General features: G+C 44.5%; 1 protein-coding gene across 1 annotated transcript in view; it reads left to right on the top strand.

Annotated features, from left to right (window-relative positions):
• The window catches only part of TGFB2 (transforming growth factor beta 2), a 132,662-nt gene that overhangs the window by 2,219 nt on the left and 118,877 nt on the right, over positions 1 to 11,566 (top strand). The gene's annotated exons all lie outside the window — the stretch shown is intronic.

The raw sequence follows: 11,566 nt of genomic DNA, 5'->3' as shown, positions 1-11,566 counted from the left end.
ACCCCCGTGCTCTCCTCCAGTGCTCTTCTTATCACCTCTCCACCCCTGTTCAGTCAGTAGCCTCTAAGACTGGGCTCTTCTCTTTCCACTGCTGGTTTGCATCTGAACTGGGCAGGATTCCATTTCAGTGTACCTTGGAGGGGGGAGGCGGAAAGCAAGCTCAGTGGTGTCTCCACCCCAAGCCCAAGTTTCCTATGAAGCTCACTGCTGAAGTTGGTACAGCCAAAGCGGACAGATCCTGGAAGTGCCTCTTTCGATCTTTCCCCCCCTCTTTTCAATTTAGTGTTCGCTTTCATTTGTGGTGATCTTATTTCCAGGTACAAAATGATACTCCCCTTTTCTCTCTCTCTCTTTTTAAAGTCCAGCTTCCTGGATACAGCCTGTGTATGCTTCAGCTGGAACTGATTATGTGCACTTCTTTCTGAAAAATAAATTAAAACTTGAAAGAGCTGTGTACTCAATGCATTGGTCTAGCGACAGAGCGTTAGTGTTGGAGGTGGAAAACTTGAATTCAAATCCCTGTCAGACAGATTTGGAGTCACTGTTTAGCTTTGACCAAGTGACTCTCTTGTCTGGGAAACATTTGTTCTTCAGCTGTAAAATGGACACACTGAAGATTCCTTTCTTGTAAGGGTGAGCTTTATATTACAAGGGCTGTATAAATAATTACGTTATTACAGTCCGCTGAAGTCTGATTCCTCTGACAATAACACCACACCCTTTGGGGGTGGGGGTGGGCGGGAAGATAGAAAGAATTAAGCCCAGATGTGGGTCATTGCAGGAAACTTGGTACCAAAAATAAGAGGAAAAAACTGTAGGATCTGCCTGAACTAAAGTGTCTGTTTCCTGATTTGTTTTCCATTCTTTCTCCTCCTCTCCTGTGCCCCCCCTCCCCTTTTATTTGATGCTTGGTCTGCATGTGAAAAGCACGTACCTCTTGTTGAAGTGGGTAATACAGCCATCTTGGTAACTTTAGCCTCCACTTTCTAATTGTAGCCTCTTCTATTTATTTTGAATGCAACAAAGGTGTAGCTTTTGAGGCTTGTTGGGGCTTGCTGCTGATAGTCCCAGGATGCCAGCCAGAGCTCTGCGCCCCTGCAGTGCTGGTTGCCTTCTCTTTTCTTCCTAAATGACAGTCTCAGGTAGAGGACATGCTGGCAGTCAAAGGGTTTTATTATTGTAATTAAGGCACCATCCAGAACCACTCCACCCTTGCTGCCCTCAGGGAAGGAAGACTTTGGAAAGTGGAGCCAAGAGGGTATGTGCAAGCTTCCTTAGCATAATTTGTAGCAATAACATAGACAAAGAAGAGGACTCACTGGAAACAGACAAGCTCCCCACCCACCCACCCACTCTCATTGGCATTTTGGAGAAAGTCGTCCCTTTGTTTGAGTCCCTGGAAGTACTAGCAAATGCCTAAGAAGAGATTCCTGACCTACCCTTCTGACCTTTTGACAGAAGGGTGTGTGTGTTTTTGAGGTAAACTCCCCTCATCTTTCTGACCACACTTCTGCTGCTGCTTTCCCTGCAAACTCATAAAGCGCTACCCAAAGCGGATACATCTCAGCTGCATACCTGCTAGAAAATTAAAATATCCGAGCAGAACCAAGTGTCTTCCCAAGGAATAAAAGACCTGCTATTTGTTAAATCCCCTCTGAATAGCAGCAGAGGACAAGTGTAGATGGCAGGTATTCACCAATAGGGAGCATCAGACATCATCAGAGCTGAGGGCCCCACGGGTTTTAGCTGGTCCTACTGAGCAAATGTTTGGATGGGAAGATCATAGTAAGTGGGTTAACTGTTTTTCCACTGCTGCCTAGTTATATATACTGGGCTGGACAAGCCATTCTGGGGAGAAAAATACAGTGGGGAAGAAATAGCTTTTCTCTGTGTGTGTGTGTGTATGTGTGTGCGCGCGCCTGTGTGTGTGCTTGTAATGAATTGGAAATGCAGGTTTTGACTGCTTTATACACTTTCCTTCAAAATGTTTAACTCTGCAGTTCCTGCATGAGTAGAAAAGGCAATAATGAGGGAGGGAAAGGAGATCTCTACAAATATTCCAAGGTCATAGAGTGAAAGGCATGGGAAAGAGCCATCATTCAGAGTTTTTTAAAAAAGATCTTTTTACCGCAGAGATGTTAGCATTTGGTAACTGACTGCAGCCCAAGTATTACAAATATGCCCTAATTATACTCACAACCAGCCATATATCACTACACAGATCCCTGATAGGTCTTTGTGGGACATTTTGCAAAGTTCAGTCTAAATATTTTTAGCAATGGAGAGATTTAAAAGGAAAACGCAAAGAGATATTGTATATATCCCAAGGCATATTTTGTCTTAAATATTATCCTTGGCCAACTGTACTATATAAATACAGTAAATATGAATAGTGCTGGCATGGTGCCAATCTCCTGGGATGAATTTTAGTCAAGAAGGTATTTATGGGATATAAATAATACTATGTCAACATTTAAAGAAGGGATCTGATTAGCTTAGAATTTATTCGTATTAATCTTTTTACGTGCTGTTAGTTTAAGGCTCAAAGTGAAGTTGTGCTAAGGTTTTGCTGATAGTTTGCACCCAGGGAATAAAAGGGCACTAGGGCCCTGCCTGCGTGATGGTCTGTGGGAGCTTAAAGAGACACTGACTCAGGATGTGTGTGAAAATCAACATGTGTCCAGAAAGAACAGGCCTGGATTTCAAAAACACAGGCTAGGAAATATCACCAAATTATTGGGGGCATCAGAATGTAAAAGCACACCCTTTCTCCAGTTTTTGCTCTATTTCTCCACTTCCTACGTTTCTAGAAGTCTCAACATTTGCTGCAAACTAAGGTTATATAAAGTTCAGATCTACACTGTGAATCACAGGGAGGTCAATAGCAACACTTCTATTGACTTTAATGGATCTGGCTTCCAGCCTAAGGCTTTAGATATACCACAGATAAACTGTAATAGTCATTCCCTCTCTCTAGGAATCCCTGGACTCTGTTGTCCTGTGAGAGGAGTTAGAGTGGAGCGGTAACAGAATTCTCAGCATTCTTACCAGACTACAATTCCCAAGATGCTTTGGAGAAAGCCATGCCTCTTCAGCTGGTATAAAATCAGCTTTTCAGCTAGATGCACATCAGAGAAGCTGAGTTCAGATATACATGATAACCACAATTATAGTTGGCCGAGGTTGTAACTGCAGTACGTCCAAACGTGCGAAACCGCGGTTATTACTGTTTTATTATTTATTTGATTTCTATACTACCCTTCCAAAAATGACTCCGGGCGGTTTACACAGAGAAATAACAAACAAATAATGGTTATGGGCCAAAAGCTAACTCTGGCTTGCCTCGCCAAACTCCAGTTGGAACCTTCGGTTATCTCTAAGTTTTGCCGCTGAAAACTTAGTTTTTGCAGCTGAAACTTTATGCCCAAATGCTGATTCAGCTATAACCGTGGTTTCGTGCCTATTCCAAATGCCAATCATAGAGGCAGTGGGAATGTGTCTCAGAGGCCGGGCAGCTGGGAGGGACTCCTCTCTCCTTCAACTGGAGTTTGGCTGGCCATGGTTTGGTGAACATCTGCAGCACGATTTTGAGTTGAGAACTGAAACCTTGGCCCTGCTTAACTCCAGTTAACTTGTATGTCCAAACTGGGCCTTAGTATCCTGAATATTTTTTTACTAGGCTGTCTGCCCAACTGCTTATTTATCTATCGTGAGCAGCTGAAGGAGATGTGTGTGGTGGGGTGGGGTTTGTAAAGGTTCAGTGTCTAGTTGCCTGAAGCCAGCTATTTCTTGCTACAGGTGTCTAGGCTATCAGCAAACTTGTATAAGATGGAAATTTTAGAATTCTGATTGTAAGGTTTTAATTTGTAGGTGATTTTTAATTTGTTAAATTGATTTAAGTTTTTGTATATATTTTAACTTGTTTTATGCTATTGTTAACTGCCTAGAGACTAAAGTTTGGGGCGGTGTACAAACAAACAAACATTTGTATCCAAAGCACACCCATTAGAGCAGGGCTGTACAACTTTGGCTTTTCCTGCAGATGTTGCACCACAACTCCCATAATCCCTGACTATTGGCCACTGTGGCTGAGCATGATGAGAGTTGTATTCCAAAAACAGCTGGAGGGTGTTTTTCAGTTGTGCAGCCCTGCTAGAAATTAAATCCAGGTGAGCACTGTAGAGCATACTTCTCAGTAAATATGCATAGGATTGTACTGTAAGTACATCTTTAATTCTGGCAGGAACCAATAACTGAAGGCGGTGTTCCCTCTAACAGGGATTCCCAGATATTGTTGACTACCATAATCCCCAAGCAAAAGCCATTGCAGCTGGGGATTCTGGGAGTTGTAGTCATCAACATCTGGGAATCCCTGTTAGAGGGAACACTGACTGAAGGTCAGCTGCACATTATCCATCACACATTTTCTGCTATGAGTATTAGCCATCCCTATGTTACATTTTCAAGTGTACGTGTGAAATGCTTTAGGCATCCTCCTTAAAAATGTAGCCTGAGGTGATTTGAGTTTAAATGAGAGACCTTGTGACAGAATGCTTGTAAGTTTTGCCCCAGATGCATTTTTAAAATTTGTGTTTTTTTAAAATTAAATTTTTATTAATTTTAACAATATCTTAACAATCACAACATATTGAACAAAAATGGACTTTCCGCTCACACCTCCTCGTGAATCACCAACTATAGAATTAACCTTTGCTATTATAATAATTCAAAACATAGATCTAAACCTTACAAACATGATTCTGATCTACCCAACCTGCTAATATTACTAGATTTCAAACCCTGTTGTAAAATCAATATTAGGAAAATAATTCTTTAAATATAATAAGAATGGTTTCCAATCTTCTTTCAAGCATTCTAAATTTTTGTCTCTTATCAGTACTGTAAGTTTTGCCATCTCCGCATATTCCAAAATTTTTATCAGCCAATCTTCTTTTGAAGGCAGTTCATTACTCTTCCAGATGCATTTTTAAAATTTGGGTGATTTTGAAAGTGTTTATGTGTATGATCTTAGGAACTGGTGTACCAACTGTTATACTAGAGCAGAGCCACAAACCATAATTAATACAATGACTTGGGGCTTTGTATATCACTTGATTTGTTTATGCTTGGTTATTGTACATTTGGACCTTAACACACCTGAGTGTGGGAATGGATTCCACTGAAAGGATTGTGACTGAGGTGATGTGAAGGACATATGAACATTTTATGTGACATGTGGTATTATATATTGAATGGCCCATTCACATGTGCAAGTTTCCAACCATCAAATGATAAACATGCCATGTATGAACCAACCCTCAGAGTGGGCTTTACAATATGCAGACTGTAATGTGTATGATTAGGGGGAGATGATAACCACGCTTGCCCTCTTGAGGCTTTATGTTGTACCAGCATTCAGGAGTCTGTACACATGTACATATTTTTGTGTGAATGGCTGTGCTTTTGTTAATTTTAAAAGTGGATATGGGTCAGGCCCCTGAAATGCAAGATACAGATAGAAAGTGTGTTTCTGTACCTGCATTCAACATAACATGTGAATGACTGTACCTCCCTACAGATCTGTACCTGTGTAAAGGTAAAGTTGTGCCTTCTAGTCGGTGTCGACTCCTGGCGACCACAGAGCCCTGTGGGTTTTTTTGGTAGAATACAGGAGGGGTTTACCACTGCCATCTCTTGTGCAGCCTGTACACAAATTGTATGAGTATTGAACATAACATGTGAATACAGCTGCTGATGAGGCAATCCCCATCGCTTTGAGGACAACAGCAAATCTCCCAAGAATTTTAATGGATGTGGTTTGCCTCCTTTTTATCATTCCTTTCGCCTTGCAGTTGGTCAAGAACATTTTTTTTCCTTTCAGTATTAGTATTAGTACAGAACACTGGGAATAAAATTAGGGATATGTCTGTGGGAGTTCAGTTTATTCTGAGGAGAATTTAGCAGTGCACCTTTCCAGAGCCTGGATTGAACAGTTTGTCTCTAATAGGTATAAAAGGATAAAAGGACTAATTATAAATAGGTATAAAATAGGTATTTTATACCTATTTTAAATAGGTATAAAAGGACTAATTATATCTTATTTTCTGAGGAAAAACTTTCGTTCACTATAATGAGAGTTTTGCTTGAGTACGAACTGGGCTTACGTTTAGAGAGTAACTTATCACTTTGATGTTTGGAGGCTGGGATATAAATTTACAGAGTCCTGAAAAATGGCAACTGTTTATACTTTTTGCAGCAGTTCCACATGAAAGTTAGACTAATTTAATGCAGAACAGCTCACCGCCCCCACCACTGCTCTTTAAATTGAATCTCTAGTCTACACCTCAATTTTATCAGAGCCACTGGTGTGATTTATCCTTCCATTAGCCCTGTTGCATGAATATTTGCTTCACATCGTCTCCCCCCCGCACTTTGCTGAGTATTTTACCTAATGAAAGAAAACATTATAAACCAACTGTGTACAATGGCATGCTTCTACTTTATCAGCAAGGATTTGATTTACTGCTGTTTATACGCATGTGGGTTTCTTGCCTTCAGAGGGTTACTGCTATGGTCATCGTTACTACTACAGTGCACAGCGGTTGGGTTTTGTCTTCCAGGGGGGTGCAGAATGTCTTCCGGGGGGTGCAGGGAAGGCAGGAACGGATAAGTGGAGACCTGACGCAACAACTTTATTCACCCTTACTAGGAAGTAATTGAACTCTGTGGCCTTATTTCCAAGAAAACCTGCATAGGATTAAGCTGCAAGGAAGTGAGGCCATGGGAGCAGAAGGGCTGGAAAGGAAATGAAAGAAATGTCAGTGAGGATTCAAGATAAATGCAGCATCAGAAAGTGCACTGCTGTTGAGATGGCCCTGGGCTTTTTGTGGGGGAAGTACAGAGATGGAAGTATCTTTATTCTCATGTGGAAGAAATACTGACTGACATCCTCTGCAGGGATACAAAAACGGAAGTAGCGCTGCGGAGATGCAAATAGACTGGAGCTTAATTGAACCCTGGTCCTATCCCTGCAGCTCCAGAGATGGGGGAGGGCACAGTTTTCACTGCTCTCTCGTCCCTCCAGAAGGTGTTCTTAATTCTATGTCCCTGTGATGGGCTGAGCAACCCTCAGGGATAGATCCCTAGAATTAAACACTCCATCTGGAGGGCAGATAGCGCAGTGAAAATTGTGCCCTCCTCTGCTCTGTCACTCTGGGGGCTGCAGGAAAAGACTGGAGCAAAGTTAAGCTTCAGTCTATATGCATCTCCACAGGGTCACTTTGTTTTTTCGTGACCCTGAGTATGGATGTGCACGAAGTGGGACCTTTAAGGAAGAATAAAGCTAGTCCTTACCTGCTCCTCCACTGCGCCACTCAGAAGTCTGTGCACAGCTGCTGCATTGACCCAGCAGCCTGCGTGTGGTGCCGGGATGCACACGGCCGCCACGTATGCATGGCAGCCATGTGTGTGATCAGCAATACCATATTGACCATGCACATAACAGTCGCGCATGGGTGGTGACCATATGCGTCCCGGCACGGAGTGCAGGATGCTGGGATCAGCAGCCATGCGCAGACTTCTGAGCAGTGCAGCACTGCAGCAGGGAAAGTGGCAGGACGGTGAAGGAGCAGGTAAGGACTTGCTTTACTCATCCTTAAAGGTCCTGTTCCCTGCCCCGCTCCCCACCCCGCAATGATGCGGTGGGATGTGCCAAAGCAATCCAGCACGTCCCTACTAAACATGCCGAATCGTTTTGTGCACATCCTTAACCCAGGGGTGCACCTAGGTGATTTGTGCGCCTGGACCTCCCAGTCACGAGCCCCCCCCCGAGGCCCCCTGAAACCTACTTTTGGGGGGCCTTGCTGATGCTCCATTTTTTTTTCTTATTACAGCCGCCGTGTGGCCAAGGGCTGGCTGCTGGGGGTAAGCAGAAGAGTCCTTCTCCACTCTCCTACCTCCAGCAGCGGGCGGAGCAACGCTGGGCTCGTCTGCTTGGGCCAGCGTCTTCTACCAACTGTGCAGGCATGCCTCGCAGTTGGCAGAAGACGCTGGCCCAAGTGGACGGGCCCAGCATCACTCTTGCTGCTGCTGCTACCGGAGGCAGGATAGGGGAGAGTGGAGAAGGACTACTCTGCTCAGCCCCTGGCAGCCATCCCTTGGCTGCGCGGTGGTTGTAATTGGGAAAAAGAAATGCGGAGCTTTGGTGGGGCGGGCATGGGGTGGCTTCTGGAGCTCTCCTGGTCATTTGGGGGGGGCACCAGATCTTGGAGGCCACGGACTGGGCCCCAAGGTCCGGGAGTTAGAGCACCTCTGCCCTTACACTGAGGAAAACTTCAGCCAGTAAGAGTTTCTTGTAGCAGGTGTTGGGACCGTTGGCAGAAAGGAATGTCCAGAGGGAATTTGTTAGCACATGAGAGGTGGTGTTCAGTTTTGGTCAGCATATTTTAAGGAGGATTCTTACGTTATAGCAACACACATTTCACAGCAGTAATACATTGCACGGGGAAGCCATGAAATCTTTTTCTCTGGAAATTTTAAATCCTGATCAGCAACTACTTTTGTCACAAGGCCACTTTGACAAAAGACTGGGGCATTGTGAGACACAATCCCCCTTTTCCCATTCCATTGTCCCAGATTCTGGTCAGTCACAGCCTTCTTTTCTTTATGAATCTGGCAGTCAACATAGCACCACTGAGAGGGCGGAATGTTGCCCAAGGGCCACCAGTTGCTGGTCCCTGCTTTAACAAAACTAAAGTTCTGCTCATGTGCTCACAACCAGAAGTCATGTACATGCAATTGAGAAGCAGGAATTGTGTCTGCCACATATCCCGCTTGTTCCATAAAACGTGACCCTGTGTTGGCTGCATTAAAGGTTCCATATGCTTTTTAGGTTTTAGTTGTTGTTTGTTTAAATTGTAAACCACCCTGAGATTTTATATTGGGCAGTATACAAATGTGTTAAATAAAAATAATAAAATAAGCAGAAGCATGAAGAATGATGCATTTCAGTGGCCTATCATGAATAACATTACCTTCACGTCTTGTAGGCTACATTCCTATGCTATGTGGCATCCTCAAGCTTTGGACTCCAAAGCATCTTCCAAGCATCTACATTTGTTTTCAAAATGAAATATTCAGATATGTAGGGTGGGTGTTTCTCATTTTATAGGCAATTTTAAAAAGTAATAACTAGTACAAACTCTGCATTGATTTCAGTGTGAAAGAACCAGTGAGTTTTCTGCTTTCTAACTTTTGTGTTTCCAAAGCTATCGGCGTGACTAAAACAACAACTAAAACATAACACAAAGCTATTATGTTTCCAAAGCTATTTCTAGGCATTCTGTGACTCCTCTAAAGGATCAGACCTTCTAGATTTCAAATCCTTAGGATAAACGTTTTTCTTGATGACAGGATAACAGGGGAGATCTTGACATTGCATTATTCCAGCCTAGCATCTTGAGCTGGTTGAGTGGTTGATATTCTTAAAAGTGAACCTGCCACTTTTAAGGTACCCCAGTCTGCCCCTTCAGATGCAGCGGGCATCACCACGCTGCTGGTCTGTGGAAACTGGCCAAGACATTGCCAGCCAAAAGCCTGCCTTCCTCTTTTGCCGCCATCTGTGTTGTCTTCCTTCCTCTCTCTGTGTCTCAGGGGGGCACAGAAGCCAAAATGCCAGCCCGTAAAAAGGCATCCAGTTGTATCTCCTCCTTGCCTTAAGACTCTGCCTTTCTATGCAGCATAGGGGGCCAAAATTTTAGCCTCTTTCACAATATCAGCCAAACAGTATGCCTTAAACTTTCAGTCCAGTAGGATATACAACATAGTGCTAGTCCTTTTCAACAGCTGTCCCAGCCTGCTGCCTCCACAGCTTCACAGGCCTGCTCAGCCTGTGTCTTCCAACACTGGAGGATCTGCTCACCGACTCCTCCCACCATGGCAAAGGTCCACCCTTCTTGCCACTGCTGTGCCACATCACAGGTCCACCCTCCCTGCCTGCTTCCTCCAAGGTCTTACAGGTTTGCCTGTCTCCTCCACCACCACCATGCATGCCCACCATGCCTGCCTCCGCTGTGCCAGTCTGTGACCACACCTGCCTCGCATGTCTGCCCCCACTGCTGCTCCTTCACGCTGGAAGGTTGACTGGCCCCACATTTACACTTCTGCCCTAGTACCATCAATCACATACCTGCCCACATGTCCCTATTTCCCCATGCACCTGAGTGGGAAAATGGGGGCATTTTGGCAGGCATTCAATCAATCACCCCTGTCTTTCTGTCTCTCTGTCTATATTTATTATTATGATCCAAGACCAGCCAACAAAAAATTTACAAGAATACTAATGCCAGTAAAGTACAAAGCCCAAGCAGTAACCCAATATGATACTCCAGTGCCACCAGATAAGCAGCCTGTATACTCTGTATACAAGTAATTGAGGACTTCTTGGTTCCTTATATTTCAAGCCATGGCATAGAATTTTGCAACTTCTGCCCTGGTACGAAAAATTATTCCCCCCCCCCCGCTGCTTGCTGTTCCTCCATCACCCTGGCTGGCCCCAAACACACTCCTCTGCTGCTCTCAGTGTCCCTTGCTCACGCACTCTTCTACCACCTTGCCAGCCTGCTGTGCTTATCCTCTCAGAAGTCTGCCCCACTGCTTCCTTACTTCTGTGCTGCATTGCCTGCCTACTGCCTTTGCAGCAGCAGCTATTCCACCTTGGCTGGCTGCTATCCCAAGCTCTGCTCTGTGGCACCTCATCTGCTCTTTGGGTGCTGTGGTTCTGTTGGAAGTCAGTGGGAGTAGGCCTTGTCTGTGCGCCTGCTTCAGTCTCTTCCAGATTGGGGGACTTCTTTCTTCCAATTTGGAAAGTGGTACAGTCCAATCTGTACAACTGCCACTCATGGGAGTAGAGCTGGTCTTGTGGTAGCAAGCATGGATTGTCCCCTTTGCTAAGCAGGGTCCACCCTGGTTCGCATTTGAATAGGAGACTACATGTGAGCACTGTAAAATATTCCCATAGGGGATGGGGCCGCTCTGAGAAGAACATCGGCATGCTTGCATGCAGAAGATTCCAAGTTCCCTCCATGGCTTCTCCAAGATAGGACTGAGAAAGACTCCTGCCTGCAACCTTGGAGAAGCCGCTGCCAGTCTGTAGACAGTGCTCAGCTAGATGGACCAAATGGTCTGACTGCTGCTGATTCTGTATAAATGACTGGCACAACATCCTCCTTTGACTGGTTAACATAAGAGCATAAGAAGCTTCCTTATAGAGTCAGACCATTGATCCACAGTATTGTCTACAACTGACTGGCAGTGGTTCCCCAGGTTTTCAGTCAGAAATCTTTCCTAGACCTACTTGGAGATGCCAGGGATTGAACTTGGGATCTTCTGTATGCAGAGCAGATGTTCTTCCAGTGAGCCACAGTCTTTCCTTGCTCCTTTGCCCTGGTGCAAGTGCAAACACTCTTGCTGTTGTTGTTGCTCCTCCTCCTCTGCCTAGTGCCCACTGCTTCTTTGAAGTCAGTGGAAAACTTGTACTTGTTCTCTACCCTTTTCAGTTGCCTATTAA

The sequence above is a fragment of the Hemicordylus capensis genome, chromosome 1, assembly GCF_027244095.1.
Source record: "Hemicordylus capensis ecotype Gifberg chromosome 1, rHemCap1.1.pri, whole genome shotgun sequence".
NCBI lineage: Eukaryota > Metazoa > Chordata > Lepidosauria > Squamata > Cordylidae > Hemicordylus > Hemicordylus capensis.
The sequence above is the reverse complement of the archived record's forward strand: the minus strand, read 5'-3'. Positions and strand labels throughout refer to the sequence as shown.